General features: G+C 46.4%; 1 protein-coding gene and 1 long non-coding RNA gene across 3 annotated transcripts in view; both read left to right on the forward strand.

The window, feature by feature from the left end:
• LOC143815888 (forkhead box protein O6-like) overlaps nucleotides 1–15,125 on the forward strand; it is a 374,302-nt gene that overhangs the window by 86,313 nt on the left and 272,864 nt on the right. The gene's annotated exons all lie outside the window — the stretch shown is intronic.
• LOC143815890 (uncharacterized) lies at nucleotides 10,960–12,396 on the forward strand. Its single transcript, XR_013223840.1, has 2 exons — nucleotides 10,960–11,152; nucleotides 11,275–12,396. It is a non-coding gene; the product is annotated as an uncharacterized LOC143815890 (long non-coding RNA).

The following is a 15,125-nucleotide window of genomic DNA, read 5'->3' on the forward strand; positions in this document are numbered from 1 at the left end:
CATGCATTTTGTTTTGTCTTTGGCGGTCTCATGCCTTCCTGCTTACACTTACATGCACTTCTTTCATCCCTTTCTCATTTTTTTCTTGTATTAATCTCTTTGCTGCTCATTTTCATAATTTTTTTTTCTGCTGCTTTATTTTTTCCCCATTGTAAACATTTACCTTATTGTCTTTACCCTTATTTTATTCCTTAGGTTCTGTCACTTTTACACCATTTTTCTTTTTCTGGTTATACTCTGTGCTTCCTTCTCGGTGTCCCTATATGACCCTGTACTTCCTCTATATATGCAGTAAAACTACAGGGATTTCATCCCTCCACATGCCTTGCATCAGGAAGTCAGGTCTTGTCCTCAGATGAACCCCATAAAACCCCATCCCACTCACTCCCATGCAATAGCGGAACTGGCTGCTTGCTAGATAAAGTATAGGAGATTTTGTATGCAGAAATTTATTGGACAGCAGAACTGAGAATGTGTGTCCAGAGTATGTGGAGAGTAATAGGAAATATTACAAGGAGATAGCAGAATTCAGGAACTGTTGATCGTGCCCTAAAATATGGTGAATGGAAAAGGTGCTGTAGTGTATGTGGGCTGTGTCATAAGAAGCATGTCCCCAGTAAGGGGATATATCAGCTGTAGTTGTAGGGACAGGATGCAGTACATGAAGGGATGGAACATACGGTATTTAGATTTTTGGAAGGAGTTAAAGGTTATGTATACTTGTACAACCTATTTTTTATTATACTAATAAATCTACAGTGAAGTAATAATTTCTATAGTACATGTACACTTTTTGCAGCTTCATGGTAACAGATGGCAAACAAATTCCATGTAGTGTAATCCTGCAGTTTTGCAGTCCCATACTTTCTTCCATTTGTCCCCTATTTTGGACTGACATAACATTCTTTCAGAAAGTCAGAAGGAAAGAAGACTTCAGTGTCGGACTACAAAGTGTTTGTTGTCTGTTACCATGGCGATGCATAGTAGAAAAGGGATTTCTAGCAATTCATTTTCAGACTTAGAAAAATCTTTGCAGGTTTAATAATGGAACATGAATATTTAAATAGCGGCTTTCAACTGCAATTTAACACATTTCAAATACACAGTCTTAAAGGGAACCTGTCACCCCGTTTTTTCCGTATGAGATAAAAATACTGTTAAATAGGGCCTGAGCTGTGCATTACAATAGTGTATTTTGTGGACCCTGATTCCCCACCTATGTTGTCGAAATACATTACCAAAGTCGACGTTTTCGCCTGTCAATCAGGCTGGTCTGGTCATATGGGCGTGGTGACATCTCTGTTTCTCCCAAAAGATCCTCCTCATCTTTCCGTTGGTGGCGTAGTGGTGTGCGCATGCCCAAGTGCCGAATCCACGGCACAGGTGAGGAAAAAGAGCGCGATCTTGCGCTATACCCCTGGTGATCGGTGGGCGCGGCCATCTTCCTGTGGCCGCGCGTGCGCAGATCGAGCACTCTGCTGCCCGGGGCTTCAGGAAAATGGCCGCGGGATGCCGCGCGTGCGCAGATGGAGATCGCGGCGGCCATTTTCCTGAAGCAGAGTTCGCATCTCGGCTTCAGGAAAATGGCCGCCGCGATCTCCCTCTGCGCACGCGCGGCATCCCGCGGCCATTTTCCTGAAGCCCCAGGCAGCAGAGCGCTCGATCTGCGCACGCGCGGCCACAGGAAGATGGCTGCGCCCACCGATCACCAGGGGTATAGCGCAAGATCGCGCTCTTTTTCCTCACCTGTGCCGTGGATTCGGCACTTGGGCATGCGCACACCACTACGCCACCAACGGAAAGACGAGGAGGATCTTTTGGGAGAAACAGAGATGTCACCATGCCCATATGACCAGACCAGCCTGATTGACAGGTGAAAACGTCGACTTTGGTAACGTATTTCGGCAGCATAGGTGGGGAATCAGGGTCCACAAAATACACTATTGTAATGCACAGCTCAGGCCCTATTTAACAGTATTTTTATCTCATACGGAAAAAACGGGGTGACAGGTTCGCTTTAATAATGGAAAAACCTATATTTAGACCCAATTATACAAGCCCCTCCTGAAACACTATAAAAACCTACAAAAAATACCTGAAATAAAATTAAATATATTTTATTAAACACACATTATACAACAAATGTAAGATATAAATAAAAGGAGGTGTTAAAACAGAGGTTGTCGTTACAACGGGTGAAAATAATAGAAAACCATATTTGCCAAGGGCTTATTTACATAGATAAGAAAATTATAGTAGTTTCTTTTTGTGTATCGCTATTCTACCAAAATTGTGAGATTGCCTTATTATCCATGTAAGTGATCTGCATATTGACTATGAGGCACAATTTTCATTTATACGTAAATAGGCTTCTGGCACATATGGTTTTCCACCTTTGGCACCCATTGTCTTACTTTTTTTTGTATAATGTGTCTTTAATAAAATGTAATTAACTAAATTAGTTTAATTTATTTTGGCTGCTTTAGTCATATTAATGGCTAAGAATCACTAGTCAAAATGCGCTGGTTAAATTATACTTGGGTTACACTCTTGTAATGTTCCATTAGTAAAGCTGTAAATATTTCTCTAAGGGCTGTCCCACACGTCCAGATAATTCCGGTACCGGAATAAATCGGTACCGGAGTTATCCGTGTCCGTGTGCCTGGGAACTCACGGAGGCCATACGTGCGGCACACGTGTGCCGCCCGTATGGCGAGTGGGTACCACACGGAGCGTGTGGTACCCACTCTGCATCATGCTGAAGCCGCGATTCATATCCTCTCTGCAGTAGCGTTTGCTGCAGAGAAAATATGAATAATAGTGTTTAAAATAAAGATCTAAGTGTCCGCCGCCCTCCCACCCCCTGTGCGCCCCCCCGCTGGTCAGAAAATACTTACCCGGGTCCCCCGTCGGCTGTCGCTCCTTCCTGGTCTGGCCGCGGCTTCTAGTGTATGCGGTCACGTGGGCCCGATCATTTACAGTCATGAATATGTGGCTCCACCTCCCATAGGGGCGGAGCCGACTATTCATGATTGTAAATGATCGGCCCCACGTGACCGCATACAGTAGGAGGCGCGGCCAGACCAGGAAGGAGCGAGGGAGCGGGTAAGTATTTTCTGACCAGCGGGGGGGCGCACAGGGGGTGGGGGGGCGGCGGACACATGGATCTTTATTTTTTAACACTATTCTTCATATTTTCTCTATAGCAAACGCTGCTACAGGGAAGATATGAATACCGGCTTCAGCACCATGTGGGGGGGACAGCGCTTACTGTAGCGCTGTCTCCTGCACGCACACGGACCCCAGACGGAGAATGTCCGTGTGAGGTCCGTGTTTTACGCGGGCCCATTGACTCTATTGGGTCCGTGTAAAACGTGCGCTCCCACGAACACTGACATGTCTCCGTGTTTGGCACACGGAGACACGGTCCGCAAAAAATCAATGACATCTGCACAGATGCATTGCTTTTTATGGGTCTACGTGTGTCAGTGTCTCCGGTACGTGAGGAAACTGTCACCTCACGTACCGGAATCACTGACGTGTGAAACCGGCCTAAGGGTATGTTTCCACGTTCAGGAAACGCTGCTTGTTTGACGCTGCGCAGCGCTGCAGCGTCAAACAAGCAGCGTCCAGATGTTCCTGCATAGTGGAGGGGATTTTATGAAATCCCGTCTCCACTATGCGTGGAAACCCGCACGCGGCGGCCCTGCGACTCCGGACATGCTGCGCGTCTTTTCAGATCGCAGCATGCCCGTACACCTTGCGGGGACGCAGCGTCCCCGCAAGGCATATCACAGGGCCCTATGGGAGAGAGCGATCATCCCGGATGTGAAGAGTTAACACATCCGGCATGATCGCGTCCCATTAAGGGGGCGGGGCTTAGCGCCGAGCGGCTTCGCCGCTGCGGCGATACCGCCGCCCATCCGTACCGTGGAGACATACCCTAAGGCTACTTTCACACATTAGGTTTGTTCATTCCGGACTATTATGGCTCTTTTTAGAAAAACCGGAACCGTCAAAAAAAAAATCTGGATCTTGTTTTCCCCTATTGACTTGTATTAGCGCCGGATTGCGCCGCATGGCCCACCATTCCTTCCTTTTTTTTCCGGGTCCGGTGAAAATTTCCATTCCGGCATCCGGAAAAATACGTCTACAGTAATGTTTTTTTGTCTGCAGCGAAAAAGCCGGAAAGTTTTGCTACAATGCAAGTCTATGGGCTCTGGAACGCGCCGGATCCGGAAAAAGTCGGATTCAGCGACCTGATCTGGTTTTTTAATCTGAGCATGCTCAGAACCAATTGGCCAGCCCCCAGGACACATATATAAACAATGCCAGTGAGGCCCTCACTCATATCAGCCATCAAGAGAGCCTGCCTGCCATCAAGAGAGCCTGCCTGCCATCAAGAGAGCCTGCCTGCCTACCAGCAAAGAGCCTGCCTAACAGCAAGGATAGCCTGCCTGCCAGCAAGGATAGCCTGCCTGCCAGCAAAGAGCCTGCCTGGCAGCAAGAAGAGCCTGCCTGACAGGAAGAGAGCCTGCCTGTCTGCCTGCCTGACAGCCAGAGAGCCTGCCTGCCTGACAGCAAGAGAGCCTGACAGCCACAGAGCCTCAGCCATGTCTTCTTCTGGGAGCCCTCCCCCGCATCGGCAGCGCATTGAGGTAAATAAATGTTTTGTTTTTATTGAATTTTCTTTTGCCCTGTCTATCTATCTATCAGTCCCATATCTATCTATCAGTCCCATATCTATCTATCAGTCCCATATCTATCTATCTGTCCCATATTTATCTATCTGTCCCATATTTATCTATCTGTCCCATATCTACCGTGTTTCCCCGATAGTAAGACACCCCCGATAGTAAGACGTAGTGGGGGTTTTAGCGGGGTCGGCTAATGTAAGACGCACCCCCGAAAGTAAGACATAGTACTGTACGTTGTAAAAATATAAGCCGTACCGGTACCTTTTGCTGCATTAACTGCGGGATGCGGACGATTCAGCCACTGGTAACCAGGGTAAACATTGGGTTACTAAGCGCAGGGCCGCGCTTAGTAACCCGATGTTTACCCTGGTTACCAGTGTAAATGTTAAAAAAAAAAAAAAAAATGAGGTGTCATATCTTGGTTTTTTCAGAGGTGATTTTGGCGTTTTGGGGCTGTCAGGACATTATACAGTGGCTCTTCCTTTGCCTTTTGGTGTTTTTAATCCTTCAGAAAGATACTGTTGACTTCCATCTCCAAGTTCTAATCGTCGCTTCGCCGGAGGGCGCCCCAGTGCAGGCTGCAGTAGGCCGGCTCTGGCGGCGGGTCCATGCGGGGTGGAGTAGATGAAGCTGGCCGCTGCTTGCTGCTCCGGAGCGCACAGTCCGTGCGGGGGATGGTGCACCGGGCCGGGGGAGGACAGGACGTGCAGGTATCCGCCGCCTCCTGCGCCAACCACAGCGCCGCCCCCGGCCACGAACCCCCCGGAGCATTTGTCGGGGAGCAGCAGCTGGTCGTGCCTGAGGTGGCTTCCCTTTCTCATGGTACGGAGCCGCCGCCTTCTCCGCTCTCCTCCTTGTGACCCCAGTAATCCGCACTGCCCGGCCTGCACCCTACAAATAGCCGGGGCTGCAGTTAGAGCAGGTGCTGAGGTGAGCTCGTCGGAGGGCTATCGAGCACCGGGGGAGGCAGATGGAGGCGGATTGTACGGCTGTGTGTGCTCGGGCCCCAGCTCCGACCTCCCTGCCACCGCCGCGGCTGAAAAATGGCTCCAGGAAGCTGACAATGAATGAAGGGATGCGGTTTACGCGCGAAGGTTGGAGCTGGGGCCCGAGCACACACAGCCGTACAATCCGCCTCACAAGGAGGAGAGCGGAGAAGGCGGCGGCTCCGTACCATGAGAAAGGGAAGCCACCTCGGGCACGACCAGCTGCTGCTCCCCGACAAATGCTCCAGCTTCTCCGGGGGGTTCGTGGCCGGGGGCGGCGCTGTGGTTGGCGCAGGAGGCGGCGGATACCTGCATGTCCTGTCCTCCCCCGGCCCGGTGCACCATCCCCCGCACGGACTGTGCGCTCCGGAGCAGCAAGCAGCGGCCAGCTTCATCTACTCCACCCCGCATGGACCCGCCGCCAGAGCCGGCCTACAGCAGCCTGCACTGGGGCGCCCTCCGGCGAAGCGACGATTAGAACTTGGAGATGGAAGTCAACAGTATCTTTCTGAAGGATTAAAAACCCCAAAAGGCAAAGGAAGAGCCACTGTATTCTGTCCTGACAGCCCAAAAACTCCAAAATCACCTCTGGAAAAAACAAGATATGACACCTCATTTTTTTTTTCTTTTTTTTTTTTACATTCACACTGGTAACCAGGGTAAACATCGGGTTACTAAGCGCGGCCCTGCGCTTAGTAACCCGATGTTTACCCTGGTTACCAGGGGACTTCGCATAGTTGGTCGCTGGAGAGCTGTCTGTGTGACAGCTCTCCAGCGACCACACAGGTTTTTTTCCCAATGTAAGACACCCCCCCGAAAGTAAGACATAGTGGGACTTTTGAGTGGTAAAAGAAAGTAAGACGCTGTCTTACTATCGGGGAAACACGGTATCTATCAGTCCCATATCTATCTATCTATCTATCTATCTATCTATCTATCTAAAAATTCAAAAAAAGAGGCAGCACTCCATTGTTCCAATATAAAACGTGCAGGGTTTAATCTAGCCCAGACATGTGGGTAGATTAAACCCTGCACGTTTTATACTGGAACAATGGAGTGCTGCCTCTTTTTTTTTTAATTTTATGAAGTCTGGATGATCAGTGGACAGATTGTCTGGGGTCCTTGCACCCGAAGATAAGTATGCTGTGCTGTTCCTTCTTTTTTCTCTATCTATCAATCTACCGTATATACTCGACTATAAGCCGACCCGAGTATAAGCCGACCCCCCTAATTTTGCCACAAAAAACTGGGAAAACTTATTGACTCGAGTATAAGCCTAGGGTGGAAAATACAGCAGCTAGTGAATTTCAAAAATAAAAATAGATGCTCCATACCGTTCATTATTGCCCCAAAGGAGGTTCCATATAAAGCTGTGCCATATATAATGCTCCATACCGTTGATTATTGCCCCATAGATGCTCCATATATAGCTGTGCCATATAGAATGCTCTGCACCGTTCATTATGGCCCCATAGATGCTCCTTATAAAGCTGTGCCATATACAATGCTCTGCACCGTTCATTATGGCCCCATAGATGCTCCTTATAAAGCTGTGCCATTGCTCTGCACCATTTATTATGGCCCCATAGATGCCCCATATACAATGCTCTGCACCGTTCATTATGGCCCCATAGATGCTCCATATAAAGCTGTGCCATATACAATGCTCTGCACTGTTCATTATGGCCCCATAGATGCTCCATATAAAGCTGTGCCATATATAATGCTCTGCACCGTTCATTATGGCCCCATAGATGCTCCATATAAAGCTGTGCCATATACAATGCTCTGCACTGTTCATTATGACCCCATAGATGCTCCTTATAAAGCTGTGCCATATATGCTCTATAGCGTTCATTATTGCCCCATAAATGCTCCTTATAAAGCTGTGCCATATATGCTCTGCACTGTTCATTATTGCCCCATAGATGCTCCTTATAAAGCAGGGCAATATATGCTCTGCACTGTTCATTATTGCCACATAGATGCTCCTTATTAAGCTGTGCCTTATATGCTCTGCACTGTTCATTGTTGCCCCATAGATGCTCCTTATAAAGCTGTGCCTTATATGCTCTGCACTGTTCATTGTTGCCCCATAGATGCTCCTTATTAAGCTGTGCCATATATGCTCTGCACTGTTCATTATTGCCACATAGATGCTCCTTATTAAGCTGTGCCTTATATGCTCTGCACTGTTCATTGTTGCCCCATAGATGCTCCTTATAAAGCAGGGCAATATATGCTCTGCACTGTTCATTGTTGCCCCATATATGTGCCATATAAATCTGTGCCATATATAACGCTGCTGCTGCAATAAAAAAAAAAAACACATACTCACCTCTCTTGCTTGCAGCTCCTCAGCGTCCCGTCTCGGCGTCTCTCCGCACTGACTATTCAGGCAGAGGGCGGCGCGCACACTAGTACGTCATCGCGCCCTCTGACCTGATCAGTCCGAGCCAGAGGACGGGAAGACAGAGCGGCGCCCAGCAGGTGGAACGTGGACAGGTGAATATAAAATACTCACCTAGTCCTGGTGCTCCCCCTGCCTGTCACACTGTCTTCGGGTGCCGCAGCTCTTCCTCTGTCAGCGGTCACTGGCACCGCTGATTAGAGAAATGAATATGCGGCTCCACCCCTATGGGAGTGGAGTCCTTATTCATAACTTTAATGAGCGGTCCCACGTGACCGCTGAACAGGGGAAGAGCTGCGGCACCCGAAGACAGTGTGACAGGCAGGGGGAGCGTCAGGAGCGCCGGGACTAGGTGAGTATGCGACAATCCTCTCTCCCCCTCACCCGCTGACCCTGCCGCCGACCGTGACTCGAGTATAAGCCGAGAGGGGCACTTTCAGCCCAAAAATTTGGGCTGAAAATCTCGGCTTATACTCGAGTGTATATACGGTATCTCTCTATCTATCTACAGTACTGACAAAAAGTTTGGACACACCTTTAAAGATTTTTCTGTATTTTCATGACTATGAAAATTATACATTCACACTGAAGGCATCAAAACTATGAATTAACACATGTGGAAATATATACTTAACAAAAAAGTGTGATACAACTGAAAATATGTCTTATATTCTAGGTTCTTCAAAGTAGCCACCTTTTGCTTTGATGGCTGCTTTGCACACTCTTGGCATTCTCTTGATGAGCTTCAAGAGGTAGTCACCGGGAATGGTCTTCCAACAATCTTGAATGAGTTCCCAGAGATGCTTAGCACTTGTTGGCCCTTTTGCCTTCACTCTGCGGTCCAGCTCACCCCAAACCATCTTGATTGGGTTCAGGTCTGGAGACTGTGGAGGCCAGGTCATCTGGCGTAGCACCCCATCACTCTCCTTCTTGGTCAATAGCCCTTACACAGCTTGGAGGTGTGTTTGGGGTCATTGTCCTTTTGAAAAATAAATGATGGTCCAACTAAACACAAACTGGATGGAATAGCATGCCGCTGCAAGATGCTGTGGTAGCCATGCTGGTTCAGTATGCCTTCAATTTTGAAAAAAATCCCCAACAATGTCACCAGCAAAGCACCCCCACACCATCACACATCCTCCTCTATGCTTCACGGTGGGAACCAGGCATGTAGAGTTCATCCGTTCACCTTTTCTGCTTCGCACAAAGACACAGTGGTTGGAACTAAAGATATAAAATTTGGACTCATCAGTCCAAAGCACAGATTTCCACTGGTCTAATGTCTATTCATTGTGTTCTTTAGCCCAAACAAGTCTCTTCTGCTTGTTGCCTGTCCTTAGCAGTGGACTCCTAGCAGACATTTTACCATGTATGCCTGCTGCACAAGGTCTCCTCTTAACAGTTGTAGAGATGCTAGAACTCTGTGTGGCATTGACCTGGTCTCTAATCTGAGCTGCTGTTAACCTTCAATTTCTGAGGCTGGTGACTTGAATAAACTTATCCTCAGAAGCAGAGGTGACTCTTGGTCTTCTTTTCCTGGGGCGGTCCTCATGTGAGCCAGTTTCTTTGTAACGCTTGATGGTTTTTGCAACTGCACTTGGGGACACTTTCAAAGTTTTCTCAATTTTTCGGACTGACTGACCTTCATTTCTTAAAGTAATGATGACCACTCGTTTTTCTTGCCATAATGCAAATTCTAACAGTGTCTTCAGTAGGATTATCAACTTATCAACTGTGTATCCACCAGACTTCTGCACAACACAACCCCAACCCCATTTATAAGGCAAGAAATCCCATGTATTAAACCTGACAGGGCACACCTGTGAAGTGAAAACCATTCCCAGTGACTACCTCTTGAAGCTCACCGAGAGAATGCCAACAGTGTGCAAAGCAGTCATCAAAGCAAAAGGTGGCTACTTTGAAGAGCCTAGAATATAAGACATATTTTCAGTTGTTTCACACTTTTTTGTTAAGTATATAATTCCTCATGTGTTAATTCATAGTTTTGATGCCTTCAGTGTGAATGTTCAATTTTCATAGACATGAAAATACAGAAATATCTATCTATCTAGCCCATATCTATTTATTTATATAGATATTTTCTTAATTAATGCATTTATCAATCTATCATTTTTGTATAACAGGAAGCTGCAGCAGAAGAGGTGCTTCCAGAAGAAGACCGAAGAGGTGGAGAGAGCCCTGGAGTGGGATTGCAATTGGTAAGTTTCTTGCATGCATCGCAGAACCACAACCTCACACTACACCCAACACATAAAAACGAAAGATCATTACCGAAAGAACACTGCACACAACACATACAAACTGATCATTACAGACATCACACCACATACAACACATACAAAATGATCATTACAGACATCACACTGCACACAACACATAAAAAGCAAATATACAAGCACATATATATATTTTTTTTATGTCTTCTGATTCTGGTACTCGATCTGGAGGTCCTCAGAGCGTCTCCCAGGGTCGTCGGTGTGAGAGTGCGGGCGGCCGTCATCATGTAAGCATCTCCTTGTTTATTTATTTTTTATTTAAACTTAATGTTGTTTTGAATGTAATGGTTTTTTTTTTTTTCTTTTTTTAACAGGCTTCACAGCGTTCTCCTGAGTCGGACAGTGAGGAGGTCGGGCTAAATATCGACCTCCTCATCGATCTGATCCGAGAGAGGGAGCCGCAGTAGACCATGGGTGACCGCCGCCACGCTGATGTCATTGTGACCCGTCGGCTCTGGGAGCAAGTCTCCCAACAGCTTGTAGACAACTGGGAGGACCTCGATGTTCGGGCCCAGAATCAAGCACGCAAGTAAACACAGTTCAGTTATGTTGCTGGATTTAAAGTGTTGTATACTAACCAATTTGTGCTTTCACTTTTTTTTCAGGTGACAGGATTGTCAAGCGGTGGTGGTCGATCACGGATCGCTTCAAGAAGGAGGTCAACAAGGAGATGCAAGCCCCGAGTGGATCTGGAGGACACAGGAGCAGATATAAATATGCCCAAGCCCTGTTGTTCCTCAGGTCAACGATGGTGAGCCGAAGGTAAATATTACCCACCACATTTAATAACCAATGTTTACATGTCTAACCCTTTTTTGCTGTTTCAGCCTGGGCCATGCAATATCAATATATGAATTTATATATTTTTTCTCTTTGTTCCACAGCACCGTTGGCAGCACTCGGGAGCCTGCAGCAGAGTTGAACCCTTCTGGGGCAATCCCTCAGGAGTCCGCCACCGTAGGACACTTCAACAGTCCCAGCCCCTCTGCACCTTCCCAGCCTTCCCTCACATCTGATCCCTCGGTCCCATCCAGCAGCGCTGTGGAGCATCCTGGCCGCCTGCGTTGCATGATTCTGCTGTTGAGGATATAGCTTTTCCTTTACCCCACCCCTCTGATGCTGCCACCTCTAGTACACCTGTGGCTTTGGGGCAGCAGCGCCAGAGCGGTCAGGTACAGAGCTATGCGCCCGAGTTCGTGCACCTGAATGCATCCTTCCAGAACTGTCTGAAACTTTTGTCGGAGCAAATGACCGCAGGATTTAATTTGATAAATAAAAGCATTCGAATTGCATACACTTCTGCAATGGATGCATTCAGATGCAAGTCAATCACCGAACCACACTTTTTTCCGGTCGGTACTCGAGCGCATGGATAAGCTATCTACTGATCAGCAGATCCAAGTAATGCAATCGTGCCAGTCTGCTCTAGTTCTTGTTACCTCCCAAGCGACCACATCTGTCCCTTCTCCTGCATCTGCCCCCCCTTCAGCCACTGTCCCTCCAGTCACTACCAGCATCCTGCCTCTGCCCCGTTCAGCATCCTGCCCCTTACCAGCATCCTGCCCCTGCCCCGTAACAGCATTCTGCCCATGCCCCGTACCAGCATACTACTGCCCCGTACCAACATCCCACCCCATACCAGTTCCCACCCATATCATCTGCACCTCCTCTCCCTGCCAGATACCACCAGTCTCCTTCACCCATCATGTCACTATCCCAACCCTCTTCTCCACCCATCACCTCTTCTGGCGCCCAATCCATCCACTCCACCCTCCAACTTTCCAAATCCAACTCCCAGTTTCATGTCCACCCGTTCTCTTTCTTTCTCCACCCCTTCACTGCTACCTACTGATCCTTCACCACCACCACATTCCTCCCTCCACACTCCCAATGTCGAGGTGTCCCAATCTGACAGCCCCTCCAGCAATATCTCCACCCCGAACTTTTTTAACTTATAAAGTTTTATATTTGTTACCAAATTTATTTTAATAAAACTGTTTTTTTTTTTTTTATTTGTTTTTTATTTATAAGGTATAAGGTTAAATACGTTGGGTAAAACAAGGTTTAATAATGTAGTTAAAGGGTAAATACTTTGGGTACAACCCAAACAGGTACACAACTTTGGTAAAATAAGGTTAAAGGTAAAAGAAGGTAAAATAATTTGGGTACAACCCAAACAGGTACATAACTTGGGGGAAAAGAAGGTAAAATAATTTTGGTATAACCCAAACCGGTACACAACTTGGGTAAAATAAGGTTAAAGGTAAAATACGTTGGGTACAACCCAAACAAGTACACAACTTGGTTAAAAAAATGTAACATACTTTTGGTTACAAGGTACAAGACAAATTGTTCAAACTCTCTCATCCTGCCCGTCTACTTTTCCTTCAGGTGAAATAAAGTATTCTGCAAATTTGTCCCTCATTCGGGAAACTGACACAGAACTTCTATAGATAATGTTGTGATAATCAGCCAAGGTGGTTTCTTCAGAGTGGTCTTCAATGGAAATATGTTCCTTGCATATCACATAATTGTGCAGGACTTCACACGCTTTCACCACCTCGTCAACAGTCTCCGTCTTCAAGTTTGTAGCTGTCACTAGAACTCGCCATTTGGCGGTCAAAATCCCAAAAGCGCACTCCACCATTCTGCATGCTCGTGTGAGGCGGTAATTAAAAATTCTTTTGGTTTGCGTTAATCCACTACTGGAGTAGGGTTTCAGTAGGTGTTCCGATAGTTGGAACTTAGGTTTCATCCCCAACACAAACAAAAGGCATTGGTGACCCAGAGGTTTGAGGCAGTGGTCTAGGGGGGGGGGGGGGGGGGAATTGGAAGGATGTTTCCATACAGATGACCCCCCCCATTGCAAACAATTTGAAAACTTGGGAATCATTGGAGCGGCCATACGCCCCAATATCCACCACTATAAATTTGTATTCCGCATCGGCGATGGCCATCAGCACAATGGAGAAGTATTTTTTTTATAGTTGAAATATTCCGAGCCAGAACCAGCCGGTTTCACTATGCGGATATGTTTCCCATCCACTGCGCCCAAGCAATTGGGAAACTGACACGCTTGCTGGAATTTCTCGGCTACTTCCAACCAACTCTCCATTGTGGGATGTGGTATAAATTCGCTGTGCAAACAGTCCCACAATGCACGGTTGGTGTGCTTGACAATTCCGGAGATGGTGGAAATCCCAAGTCTGAACTGGAAATGGAGTGATGAAAGGGATTCTCCAGTTGCAAAAAATCTGGGAATAAAAGCAAGACAAAAATTATTACAAAATACCAGCAATAATCAGCTTTAACAGTAGGAGATACAATAAAAATGATTCCTAAAAAAGATCACTAAAAACTATTCTAAAAAAAATACCAGCAACAACATTAACCCCTTAATCCCATATGACGTACTATCCCGTCCAGGTGACCTGGGACTTAATTCCGTGACAGCGGCCGATCGCCGCCGGTTGTCAGCTGACTATCACAGCTGACATCCGGCACTATGTGCCAGAAGCGGTCACGGACTGCTCCTGGCACATTAACTCCCGAAACACTGCGATCAAACATGATCGCATTGTTCCGGCGGCATAGGGAAGCATCGTGCATGGGAGGGAGCTCCGTGCGTGCTTCGCTGAGACCCTCGGTATAACGCGATGTGCTCGCGTTGTACCAAGCGTCTCCTCCCTGCAGGCCCCGGATCCAAAATGGCCACAGGGTTGCTTCCGGGTCCTGCAGGGAGGTGGCTTACCAGCGCCTGCTCAGAGCAGGCGCTGGTAAGCCTGCAGCCCTGCCTGCCAGATAGCGGATCTGACACAGTGCTGTGCAAAGTGTCAGATCAGCGATCTGACCCTATAACATGATGTCCCCCCCTGGGGCAATGTTATAATGTAAAAAAAATAAAAAATATTCACATGTGTAAAAAAAAAAATCCTAAATAAAGAAAAAAAAAATCTTGTTCCCATAAATACATTTCTTTATCTAAATAAAAAAAAACAATAAAAGTACACATTTAGTATCACCGTGTCTGTAACGACATGATCTATAAAACTGTCCCACTAGTTAAGCCCTTCAGTGAACACCGTAATAAAAAAAAAACCGAGGCAAAAAACAACGCTTTATTATCATACCGCAAACAAAAAGTGGAATAACACGCGATAAATAATACGGATATAAATAACCATGGTACCGCTGAAAACATCATCTTGTTCTGCAAAAAACGAGCGGCCTTACAGCATCATCAGCAAAAAAATAAAAATGTTATAGTCTTCAGAAGAAAGCGATGCAAAAATAATTTTTTCTCTAAAATAATTTTTATTGTATAAAAGCACCAAAACATAAAAAATGATATAAATGAGGTATCGCTGTAATCATACTGACCCGAAGAATAAAACTGCTTTATCAATTTTACCAAATGTGGAACGGTATGAATGCCCCCCAAAAAGAAATTCATGCATAGCTGGTTTTTGGTCATTCTGCCTCACAAAAATCGGAATAAAAAGTGACCAAAAAAGTCACATGCCTGAACATGGTAGTAATAAAAACGTCAACTCGTCCTGCAAAAAACAAGACCTCACATGACTCTGTGGACCAAAATATGGAAAAATTATAGCTCTCAAAATGTGGAGACGCAAAAACTATTTTTTTGTAATAAAAAGCATCTTTTAGTGTGTGACAGCTGCCAATCATAAAAATCCGCTAAAAAACGCACTATAAAGAGTAAATCAAATTCTCC

Source organism: Ranitomeya variabilis, chromosome 3 (genome assembly GCF_051348905.1).
Source record: "Ranitomeya variabilis isolate aRanVar5 chromosome 3, aRanVar5.hap1, whole genome shotgun sequence".
Taxonomy (NCBI): domain Eukaryota; kingdom Metazoa; phylum Chordata; class Amphibia; order Anura; family Dendrobatidae; genus Ranitomeya; species Ranitomeya variabilis.